The sequence below is a fragment of the Camelus bactrianus genome, chromosome 15 (assembly GCF_048773025.1).
Source record: "Camelus bactrianus isolate YW-2024 breed Bactrian camel chromosome 15, ASM4877302v1, whole genome shotgun sequence".
NCBI lineage: Eukaryota > Metazoa > Chordata > Mammalia > Artiodactyla > Camelidae > Camelus > Camelus bactrianus.
Genome location: NC_133553.1, coordinates 25,750,761 through 25,763,297, shown reverse-complemented (window position 1 = coordinate 25,763,297; position 12,537 = coordinate 25,750,761). Strand labels below are relative to the sequence as shown.

The window sequence follows — 12,537 nt, the reverse complement described above, 5'->3', positions numbered from 1 at the left end:
TACTGTTTTAAAAACAGTGCTTGAAGAGAATGCAATTTTATATGGACTATCTAAAAAGCAAGCAAGCCAAAAAAAAAAAAAATCTGGCTACAGGGCGTGGCTTTATTGGGCTTAATGTTTGAGTGTGGCACTTGTCACATTATGCTCTTTGAATTAAAAATACTTGTGTGGCCCCACCTGGGAAGCTGATCACCTGATCACTGAATGTAAATTTAGATTTATAAGAAAATCTGCTCTGAATTAGAGAGGGCTAACTACCACTTCACCTTTGAAAAATCTACTTACTTATCAGATGGTACTAACCTGTAGTGGAAACTTAAACTTCCTACCTCATCCAAGTTTAAGCCCAATGTTCTCTCCTTCCAACTTCGCATTCCTTGTCTGTGTTGCTCTGCATTAGTGAGAGGCGCCTACACCCAGAGCTGTGATGTGAAGACAGTGTGAAGACAGAAGCCCGCCTTCCCAAGCATTTCTGTCCCCTTCGCAGTTCTAATCACACCTCCTCAAGTTACTGCTAAATTTGCCAAGCAGCTGGCATGAGTTTGCTACCCAGAGCAAGGCAAAGTGTCCCTTGTTGAGGAGAGGGGCAGCCTCCAGGCTGCTTTTAATCTGATTGTTTTAATTTAATTTAATCTGCCTGGTAAATATTTTTTTTCAGCTGCAGAAATGTGTAAATCAACTAAGTGGTTCATAATCTATGTATTTAGCTAACAGAGCTCATGCTGACCAATGCGTGGGACCTGATAGGAGTTTGCATTTGCTAGCCAATCACCACCATTACCCAGAAGGAAAAAAGCAAATCATATGAGAATGATAACAACAAAAAAAAATCTCATCCCAGTAGCAACTACCATTCTTTGGATATTTGCAATGTGCTGGTAACTTTTCATTGTCCTTATTATACTTGGCAGTGTTATCCCCATTTTACAGATGAGTTAAATGAAGTACAAAAAGGTTGAGTGATGTGCCCAAGACTTTCCACCTAACGGTGAAACCAGCATTCAAATCCATTTATTTTGGGGACCAATACCTTGCTCTTGCTGTTAGACTATTAGCATTCTGCGTCTGTAAAAGTGACCTGCATGATTTTAACCTTTTCAGTTTTATGGGCTTAGAGCCTAGATTTGTCTCAGTGGATTTGTCTGGGAACTTTTCTTTTTTTAAATGCCAGTCATCTCAAAATCATGATCCAATTGGATCTTTCAAATTTGCTCTAAAATTCCAGTGGAGACATAGTAGAAGATGAAATCACATGCCTCTACCAACATTTAGGACTAATATCCATTCTTTATCCAAAACTGGGACTCACTTCCACAGCCGCAAGACCATGAGTCTTTACGGAGAAACCTCATCTACATTAGATTGTTTACTTGAGTTTTTGTTTGTTTGTTTGTTTCCTGATGTAGGATTGTGTCACTATCAGCTTCACTCCTAGAACCGCTACTGCTGCATCCCATAGATTTTGGATTATCGTGCTTCCATTTTCATTCGCCTCCAGGTATGTTTTTTATTTTTCTTTGATTTCATCAATGGCTCAATCATTACTTAGTAGCATTTTGTTTTGCCTCTACTTGTTTGTGATTTTTCCGGTTTTCTTCATGTACTTAATTTCTAGTCTCATGTGATTGTTGTTGGGAAGAAATACGTGGTATGATTTCAGTCTTCTTAAATTTATTGAAATTTGTTTTGTGGCCCGGGCTGTTGTTGGCCCGTGGGTGGGGTCGGGTCCCAGGGCACCTGTCTGCAGGGCCAGTGCGGGCCTGGTTCCGGCCCCGCCAGCCTGCTGGAGGGCGAAGCCAGGTCCTGAAGTGGCTGACTGGGGGGTCTTGGGACTGGTGCCTGCCTGCTGGTGGGCTGGTAAGCCTCTGACACTAGGAGGCTGAGGGAGGATTCAGAATGGCACTTGTCAGCACCAGTGGGCTCGTGGTACAGTGAGTTCCCCCAAATGGCTGCCACCAGTGTCTGTGTCCCCAGGGGAGTCCCCATTGCCTCTTGCCTCTCCAAGAGGCTCTCCAAGATCATCAGGTGGATGTGACCCAGGCTTCTTTCAAATGTCTCTGTGCTAGGTCTTGGAGCATCTCAGATTTTGTGTGCATTCTTTAAGAACAGAGCCTCTTCCCTGCAGCTCTCCAGCTGTCCTGTACACAAGCCTCATTGGCCTTCAAAGCCAGATGTTCTGGGGTTCATCTTCCCAGTGCAGGTCCCGGGGCTGGGGTGTCCACTGTGGGGCTTGGACACCCCACTCCTTAGGGAGGACCTCTGCAGTTGTGACTGTCCTCCAGTTTGTGGGTCACCTACTTGATGGTGTGAGTCTTGACTATATCGTGTCTCCACTTCTCCCACCCATCTCACTGTGGTTCCTTCTTTTTACCCTTGCTTGTGAAAAATCTCCTCTGCTGTTCTTCAGGTTGCTCTCAGAGATAGTTGCTCTGTACATAGCTGTAATTTTGTTATGCCAAGGGAGGGGTTGAGCTCAGGGTCCTCCTACTCCACCATCTCAACTTACCATTTGTTTTTTAATGTTCTCACAAAAGTTCTCAAATTTATTTGGACAAGATCATTTATTGCAACTTGTTTTTAAATAAGAAACTTGAAAAGTAATTTTCTATAGGAGTATCAGGGTTGACTTGCTTTTTTCACCAAAATCTTGTTGGATGTATTAAAGGAATTGTATGGAATCAGTAGATTCAATTTAAAGAGAATTGAATATTTTATTGCATTTTCTCATTCACAGACACAATATAGCTTTATCATTTATTTCTCAATATTTGTAATACTTATTATTATTTGTCCTTTGAATTATGGACTATTTAGAATTGCTTTAAAAAAATTCAAAGTTTATGGGACTCTGAGGAGCATATTTTATCATTTCTAAATTTTATTAAATTTTAGTCAGAGAGTAGTCTGTGTTTTATAAATTATTTGATATCTGTTGGGATTTCCTTATGGGCTGAAACTATATTAATTTTCTATTGCTGCATAACCAATCATCTCAAATTTAGAGACTTAAAATGGCAGCCATTTATCAGCCCACAGTTCTGTAGCTCAGAAATCTGGCAAAGGGTGTCTGGATTCTCTGCCCAGGTTTTGACAATACAGAAATCACTTCTTGTCTGGAGGAACTGGGGCAGCATGCAGCATATGCTTCCGAGCTCATTCTTCTTGTTGGTTCGTAGCATTCAGTTTCTTGTGGGTGTCGGACTGAGGTTCCCATTTATTTGCCAGCTCTCAGCAACTAGAGGCCACCTGTATTCCAAGCCTTGTTACTCCCTCCATCTTCAAAGCCAGCAACAGAAAATTTCTCTTGGGTCAAATCTTCCTCATACTTTGAATCTCTGACTTTCTTTGTCTCTGACCTCTCGACTCAAATTTAAAGGGCTCATGGAATTAGGTTAAATCCAACTGGATTACTTTCCTATCTTAAGGTCAACTTATTTGAGACCCTAATTACATCTGTAAAAGCCCTTTCTAGTAGTACATAGATCAGTCTGATTGAATAACTGGGAGAAGCAGTATGTATACAAGGTGCAAGGCTCTTGGGAGCCATCTTAAAATTCTCTCTACCACCGATGCCTGTTAAGGATGTGTGCTTGAAAAGAATATATATATTTGTTTGGTGTGTTCAGTATTCCATCTATCTCTATTTGATCCAACTTACTAATTAGCCTCTTCAGACTCTTCAGATCTTCTATATCTTTACTAATTGTATAGGTTTCAATGCATCCAGATCAATGTTTGTTAATAGTTTGACATTTGTGAAAGTTGTGTAATTTAGGTAGTGAACTTTAAGACTTTAAGTAGGGTCATTTAAGATTTCATCATCTACAAGAGGGACTAACATTCTTTTACTCTGCTGACTTTAATTTTTCTACCTAGTATCTAAGAGCTTAACGAGAGTAAATTTTTTTTCTGCAGACACACCAGGTCCAACCTCTTTCGTTTGCTAATACTCTCTTCTTGGCATGGAAAGCTTGTTGTCTCACCAGTTCCGTTCTTCACTTCCAAAACTCTGAAACGTTCTTTAAGATACTCTTTAGTTATGTTCTCATGTAATTTCTGGCTTCCCAAGCAGCATTATCTTACAATTCTTTCATTTATTGTGGTTAGTACTTACTTCACTCATTCATTAAATATTCCCATAAAAGCTCTCACAATATTATACATCTCTCTCTCCATATATATATGTATGTAATATATATACACACATATATATGTAAATCTTTACATCTGCTTTCTTTTCTAGGTTATGCTATGCTGCATGGTTAAGTGTGAAGATTGGGAAGGGACATGTTTTAGTATCCAAGATAGTTCTTGGTCCATAATACTGCTCAAATTTTTGTTGAATAAAGAAATGGTTGAATATATCAACATTTATAGGTGTCAACTATGAGGGAAGGCTTTCATTAAATTATACTTAAAATATCACTGTATCTCAGCTTTCCCCACTAGTCTATAGAATCTCTTGGCTGGCGCAGTCGCCCTGCTCTACAGCCGCACTGTCTCTTGCCTGGTCTACTGCAGCAGTCTCCTTAGTGCTTTCCCCGTGTCCTAGTTCACTGACCTCCAGCCCGTTCTCAACACAGAAGTCAGAGTGAAATCCTAGAAGCTTAAACCATATCACATTATCACTATGTTTAAAATATTTCTTTAATAAAATGTATATTCTTTAAATTAATTTATAAGGGGGCAACCATACATTCCAGTTTGCCTAGGATAGTTCTGTTTATGCCTGTTGTCCCAGCATGAATCTCACACCTGTTGCCAAGATGCCAGTCCATGACCTTGGAGAAGATGCCCAGTCCATGAAACCATCCTAAAGCAGTGCCTTAAGAACTGCAAAGACTCGGCCATTTCACATGTACTTGTTATTTTGCTTTTTTAATCTAAATTTTTTTGGAAGGGGAGAGTAATTAAGTTTATTTACATTTTTATTTTTAGAGGATGTACTGGGGATTGAACCTCATGCACGCTCATCATACGTGCTTGTTATTGATGTGAGTGAATTAGAGTTGACTCGGGCACTGCACACTGGGCATCTTGGTTGTTTTTCAGCCTCACATTTGCAAGAGCCTTTGTATCTGAGTAATTGGATGATAGTGACAACCTCTTGATTCTTTGAGCTGACCCTGTAGTAGTCTTTGTTGACAAAGGGCGGACATCACGCCGTGCATTTGAGCCACTCGGTTCAGCCTTGGCAAGGCTCCTAAAATTTCCACTGTCTGTTGTAAAAATTAATAATGCTATTTTGACATGATTTCTAAATATATTGATCATTAAAACTGATGGCTACCACTCGTAGAACATTGGGATAAGTACAAAATACATTTCACACATTATTTACTTCTCTCATTCACAGTATAAGCATTTTTGTCTCTGTTTATAAACAAAGAAATTGAGATACTAACTTTTCCTAGGTTTGAATCATGAAATACCCAATGTTTCCTGTGTTCAAGACTAGTACTTGGAAGCACAAGTACTTAATCTTACTATGGTAGGTAAACAATTATCAAATAAACAACGATCATTGAACCTACAGAGATCAGGGCATTAATTTGTTTGTTGTAAATATAATTTCTGAGTAAGGGTACCATTTAACCTGCTTTGGGCATTTGGGATTTTAAGATTTAAATGACTAATTTTCTGACTTCAGAAGACCTCCAGTTTTGTTAGACAATTTTCATAGACAAACATTGCAATATTTTAGGAAAAGTGGCTTGCGTAGTGTTTGGCATACACATGGCATTAAATTATATACTCTTTGAATAAATGAAATAAGGCATGCATAAGAAAAAGGACAAATGAAAGTACAAAGACCAGGGAAGAGAAGAGGAAAGAACTTTCTGCCTGGGAAGTTGGCAAAAGCATCAAATAAGTGGTTACATTGAAACTGACTCCTGGAGGGTAAGTCTGAGTTTACCACAGGAAGGCTAGAGAGGGCTTTCAGAGCAGATGGAATAGCTTGGCAAATATATGAAGCTATACTAAAAACAAAAACCATGATGTGTTCAGGAAGTGGGTTCAATGAGCTCAGGAAAGGGTTTCAGAATTTCATGGGCAGTGTCTTCTTTGTTTGAGGAGAAATATCAGCCTTGATAGCACTGCTGTTCATGACTCAAGTTGATTCATTTTGCCTTAAGTGCAGTCTTAATATCTCAGACCGACTTCTGAGTGCTTGTGGATTGGGAGTTAGAAGAGACCAGAGCTGAGATGGATGGATGTAGTCTGATGCCATAAGCCCAGTTCTTCCGAGACCTTCACAAACTGTCAGGCATCAAAGCTACTTGTCTTTGAGTGAGAACAGCCTCCTCTCTAGGGGGCATTCTACTTGCCCACTATGTCCCAGCAAACAATGTAAAGCTCAGACTGCGGGGGCCACTCTTCCCTGATCACACTAGTCTTAGGAAGGTCAGAATCTGGTAAGTACTGTGTTCTCGAGGATTATTTAGTACGAGTGCTTCAAGGCCTGTGTGAGGGTCCTGCGAGCTGCAGCATTCCTTTGAGGGAAAGAGAAGGAGCCACAGGGCTGCAGCCCCACATATGAGAGAAACATTTCTGAGTGCGCTGCTGTGTCGGATTTGTTTCTGAGGAGGAGCCTTGTGAAAGGACACATGGACCAAACAGACACACAAACAGAAAAGCTACAGCCATGAATGCACTTTCTGCCACTTTTTCCTGAAAGGTGAAGGTTGATTTTGAGAACACAAAGACATGACAATACAACTCTCTTCTCTGTAATAGTGAGGGTGAGAAAAACCATTAAAGTTGCGTGTGTGTGTGTGTGTGTGTGTGTGTGTGTGGTATCTGGCTACTGTACTTTAACAATAATTCCTCTTGACATTATACAAGGTCAGCAAGTCACCTCAAGACCACCCTGCTTGAGGATTTGCTCTCCGTGCAGGGCTGTATTGGACTCTCTCAGCTGAGAAATGTCACCCAGCACCTTTCATATTTATGGTGACTCATAAACAGGAAACCAGTCCTGTCCATGACATTGGAACTTTTTCATATCTCAAATCCTTTTATGAAAATGAAAAAAAAAAGCACACCAAACAAAACAAAAGAACTTAGCTGCCTTATGCTTTCTGGGCCAAAATAAATATTGCCAAATTAGTAAGGCATACTGAACAAATTAAGCGCTAAATGCAAATTTATCGACTGAACTCCAATGGCAGACTCACCAAAGAGCGTACAGTGGTGGAGTGCAGCCCTGTAAGTAGGTGTTTGTGTTGGCGAGTCTCTGCAGAGAGGCATGGGAACAGTAAAAAAAAAAAAAAAAAAAAAAAAGAGAGAGCATTTCTGTTACACCCAAGATGAACAGTTTGTTTTAGAAAGTTCAAGTAAACAGTGTCTAACATATATTCACTGAATTCAGAACCTCAGTTGCTACCAAGAGGGAGATGAGAAAAAATAAACTGGCAAAATTTCTTTAAAAAATCTCACTTGGAAATGTTCAAGTCAGCCTCATAAATCACTGGATGAGATGGAGATATCCTTCCTCATCTCTGAGCCGTGAATAAGCCCCAGCAGTCCCTCACCAAGGCAAACAAGAACTTTTCCCTTAAGGATATTTGAAATCTTACAAAACAAGATTTATCTTAATGTTTTCTAATGTCCCGACTGGAATATATATGATGCATCCTTTTAAGTTATGGGCATCATTTATGGTGCCTAAGATTTAAAAGTTGCATGTGTATTACTTTAGCTCAGTGATTGATTTGAGGAGGGGTGGTTGGGGTGGAGAGTGGATGCGTTTGAAACTGCTTCGTTGTCTTCCTGCGGACCCTGGGCTCAGTGACTTCCCTTGCCACTTTGGTTGGGCTCTCTCACCCCTTTGAACATGAAAGAGCCTCAGATGCAGATTTCTGTTTGCGCTGGATGTTGCTGCTTCTTCAGTGAAGAGTTCCCACGTGCTTCCCGGGGCTTCCCATAATGCCTTGCCTCTTCTTTGACACTAGACAGTGGAAGAAACCAGGAAACAGAGAAGTCATTTTATCATACACTACAAATTGGGACTAAAATGGGAACCCCATAGTATGCCAAGCCTGGATGGATATTTGGAAAGCTTTGTTTTATAGACGGAAAACTTAGAGGCTCAGAGAGAGGTTGTAACCTGCCCAAAGTAACACAGTGAATTGGTGCCAGATAAATTCGATTTAGAAGATCAGATTTTCTTTATCTGCTGACTCTTAGCCAAAGTTCTTTATACGTATCACTCTCCCTCCTCCGTAGGTATTATTTAGAGGTCTTTTTTTACAGATAATATTCTCTTTTTACACCCAGCAGCTTTGAGTTACTACAGAGGTAAATATCTCCTTCTCCACGCCACTCCCTTGCTCAAGGAAATCCAGTGGACTGCTGCTGCAGAGGAGATCAAGCAGTTTGGGTTCTGAGGCTGAGGGTAGTCTTGGCCTTGGTTGGCCAAAACAAAGGACAAGTTGAAAATCAGCTTGTGCCAGGCAGATGGCGACAGGCCTGCAAAGCAGGAATAGGCCCAGCTATGACCCCTGGAGGAAGGGAAATATACTAATATTTAGTGCACGGAAATGAAAAAAGGCTTAGAAGTTCTTTTTCCCTATATGACATTCCCTAAGAAATCAGCCAGGATTACATTTTTAAAAAAGTATTAAGATAGTCAAAAAGATGAGCATCAGCTTGATTTAATTTATTTGCATAGCACAGTTTCAACTAACTAGAAACCGACTATGGATAACTCAGGACAGCTGGTAACACCTTCAGTTCAGAGGCCTGCACAGCATAAGTGACAACCTCATAAAGGCAGCTTAGTCTACCTGGGGCACTCAGGATTCATCTTAAATTCCTTTCTAGGTCAAAAGTCTGAGTCAGTGAGCACCACACTTCTACTCAGAAACATGTCCCTGGGATACAGGAAAACCTGGAATTGTTAAACACACACACACACACACACACACACACAAAACTCCTTTGGAGTCACTTTAGCTGGAAGTGATATAAAAATAGGTATAGTAATTTCAGGACATTAACCACATGTAAATATCTTGATGAAAGCAACCAAAGTTTACAGTTATTACAGATCAGTGCTTACTGATCTCTCCCTTGATTATTAGAATAGGCCCTCCCGTGGCCTTGGTCCTTGGTGCAAGAATGATAGTCCCAGCTTAGCTACTCTCCCCTTGAGCATGGCAGTTCAGAGTGATGCAGCCCAAATTCATCATGTTAGTCTACACAAGTCACTTAACACAACACCCAGATTATTCAAGAATTTAGTAAATATCTATCATTAATCTTGTTGTACTAACCTCAAGTTGTCATCATCACCGTCACCATCATCATCATTACCATTTATTTAACTCTTGCAACAACCTTGTCAATTCCTTAATGAGAAAAAAGCCAAAAGCCAACCTCACACTTGTAACTAGTAAATATATTATTTATAGTTTGTCTCACAAGACAAAGTCTATATTAACTGTCTGTAAAAAAGAACCTCCGTTAAATTTCAGAGAAGTCACTCAGCATGTTGAAAACATTCCTGTTCGTTATCTTCATAAATGTTATACTTAAAAATGTCCTTGGATGAGGTAACAGGTATCTGAGCACCACAGTCAGAAAACGCTGCCTTGACCAGGCTCCTTTCTGCTTGGGGGTCTTCTACCCCTCAAGTATACACATCTTGTCTTTCGTATTATGTGGTGACCTCTTTGAGGAGATAAATCTCATCATTTTTTTTTTCCACCTCTATTACAGCATCTGATGCTGAGCTCAGTATGTAGTAGGCATTAGGGAAAACTCGGCAATGAATGGACAATTCTGAGAGCCACTTTTGGCTGGGATTTTGGCTGGACCAGAGATGTCTTCACTGACTTGAATGTGAAGACTGTCGATAATCCTCTGTGCCTGTCCAGTCATCCAATTCTATAATACCTCACTTCATTTCACCACTCACAGAAACACACTTGATATGGGTGAGTGTGCATATAGGCAAATACATACACCTTTGCATGCGTGTGCATCTCAGTGCTGTCAAGTGTGGACAGTCACCTCTTTTGCATCCGAAACTAGCCCTACCTCCCCCGTGATCCATGCTCCCAGCCGGGCACACTGCACACAGACACACCAGCACAGACACGGCCACCACTACAGGACAGCGCCTGTACACATGTGTGCTGTGTGTACACATGCCGCTGCACACACTCTAGATGCCTTTGGAGCTGGGACTGAGGCAGGAAGCACCCTGAATCCTGGCCGGGGTGGCAGTCACAACACATCATATAAAAGAAAAAAATTCAGTCTATCCACTGGAGACTGTAGTTCGACTTTAATGTTTTAAAGGACCTCAAATCCTGACTCCTCTCTGACTTTGCTCAGGGCTAGTTCCTGAACAATACAGAAATTGTCAGGATCAATGGGAAAAGTGCACGATGTTCTCTTAAGTGCCTTTAGGAGCTGCATCTCAAACTCCCAAGACAATATTACTATTGTCTCCGAGGCTCAAGCCAGTCATTTTATCTTTGAGGAAGTTTATTCCTAGATAGAGATCTTCATAACACCAGCTAAAAGTGGAGGCATTGACAGGCTGGCTGGCCTTTACAGCTGCTGCACAAGAGAACCATTTCAAAGCTGGGTGAGTTTTCTGCTCCGTAAATACAGCCACTTACCCTGGTCAGGCCACCTTCCTTTCTAGAAAGCTGAAGCCTTAGGAATCAACCCAGTTAACTGGCAGAATCCACACAGCTATAAAGGCCAATGGGAAGGGAGAGGGTTTAAACTTTAACTTCTTCAGACATCATGGGACCATCACAAAAATGAATCAGAAACACCCACTGAGAGCATTTTTCACAGTCACCGTGCAGATGACAGACGATAAGGAATGTTAGTAAAGGTGGAAAGTTCTCTACTGATAGCATCTTAGAACTGTGTGCATGGAGACTGTCTCAGGAGTTCGCCGGGGCGTTCGCATCACTGGCTTCCTTCTGACCTACAGAAACAGAAAGAAAAATGCATCCAGAAATCGCTGTTAGGAGACATTCTTGCCCCCCCGCCCCCATCCTGATTCTGGAATGCTGAATCCAAAGGGCCCAACCCAGTACCTCTTTTACAGAAGAAGAATCAAGAAAATGCAAAGAGAGGGACTTATAGTGACCCTGTAACGTAGGAGCCAAGTGAAATTTTGTACTCAAAGCCTCAGACCCTCATTTTAGGGTTTTTATTTCTTTGTTTTCCCACCAGGTCGTGCTATTTCTCTCTCTCATTTAATCCTCCCCTATGACCGATGGAAATTAGGCATCTTTCCAGTGAAAACAATTGCTAACTCAGTCTCATTTTGCACCTTAAGCTTTAATTTATTCTCACTTTTACTATAATGATTTGTGTAGGATTTGAATTAACTCTTGAATGAATTTGATGGGGGAGCAAGTAAAAATGAATTAGCTTGTGATATAGAAAGAGGTCATTTATCCTAGTGACCTGAGGGCCTTTGGAACAGGATTTTTAAGACAGTGAGAAAAAGGATGTTCTTTTGACTTCCCTTTGCTCCAAATGTGGATGGATCAACTTTCCAGCATCTCTACCAGGTCAGGTGGCTGCAGCGCCACGTGCAGAAGCATGTGTGGCTGGGAATATTCTGGAGTTTTCCACGAACCTGTCCCTGAGTTGCCCTAGCAACCTGGAAAAGAAGCTCCCCTCTTTGAGGTAGTGGATCAGTTTTCTGACACCACTCCCACCAACTCCCAGGTAAATCAGTTCATCTCCCAAAAGGGGAAGCTCTTTTCCGGGATGCCAGATATCATTTGGCACTCATCGGGTGGTTCCAAAAACCTGTCATGGGCTAATTGCAAATCTACTCGTTCAAATGAAGATTCGCATGAATGGAGATTGTCACCAGCTCCTAGTTCTCAGTACCACTGGATTGACCTGGGGTATGGGTTATTTTGGAGAAGATAGTCCTTTGTTTTCTGAACTCTTCTGTGGTCCATACCCATGACTCTACACCCATGAAGGGGCCTTTGGTGCCTCCACGAGTGTCTCAGACCCTGAGAAAGCCACAGGGCTCTTCCTCCTCCTCTTTTTAGTCTGGACGTTGGGGGGGCTGTTTTTGCCACCTGAATCCTTCACTTTACCCTCCATGGATGTGGCTTCTACTCAGGGGTTCAAGGGTGTGGCTAATCTCCAACACCAGAAGCTACTCTAGATACTGATGAGTAAGGAGCTCAAATTGTTGGCTGATCTCTCTTCCTTCCTTCCTTCCTTCCTTCCTTCCTTCCTTCCTTCCTTCCTTCCTTCCTTCCTTCCTTCCTTCCTTTCTCTAATATTTATTTCCATTTTACAGATAAAAAACAGTTCCCACATAGAAAGACCTTGTCATGGTCACAGCCTTGTGAAATAGGCAAAGGGAAGAAAGCATGTGTTCAGCCCCTGAAACCAGGGTGTATTTCATGAGGTGAGGGTGGGTTCCATGGAACCTCCTTCTTCCTGGGGACCTGTCTAAAGCAGCTATTTCCCCAACTGTATTCTTTAATATGTCACTTGAGAACACAAGATTTTTGAGAACCCTGTGAAAAG

General features: G+C 41.4%; 2 long non-coding RNA genes across 18 annotated transcripts in view; one reads left to right on the top strand and one right to left on the bottom strand.

Moving 5' to 3' along the window:
• Window positions 1–12,537, top strand: part of LOC105062943 (uncharacterized) — a 283,500-nt gene that overhangs the window by 165,302 nt on the left and 105,661 nt on the right. For all 17 annotated transcript variants that reach the window (XR_012499237.1, XR_012499244.1, XR_012499234.1 and 14 more), the window contains one exon: window positions 1,407–1,498. This is a non-coding gene — a long non-coding RNA (uncharacterized LOC105062943). The remainder of the gene's footprint in view (window positions 1–1,406; window positions 1,499–12,537) is intronic.
• LOC123614631 (uncharacterized) overlaps window positions 6,412–12,537 on the bottom strand; it is a 432,359-nt gene continuing 426,233 nt past the window's right edge. Inside the window, exon 9 of the long non-coding RNA XR_012499249.1 lies at window positions 6,412–10,954. This is a non-coding gene — a long non-coding RNA (uncharacterized LOC123614631). The remainder of the gene's footprint in view (window positions 10,955–12,537) is intronic.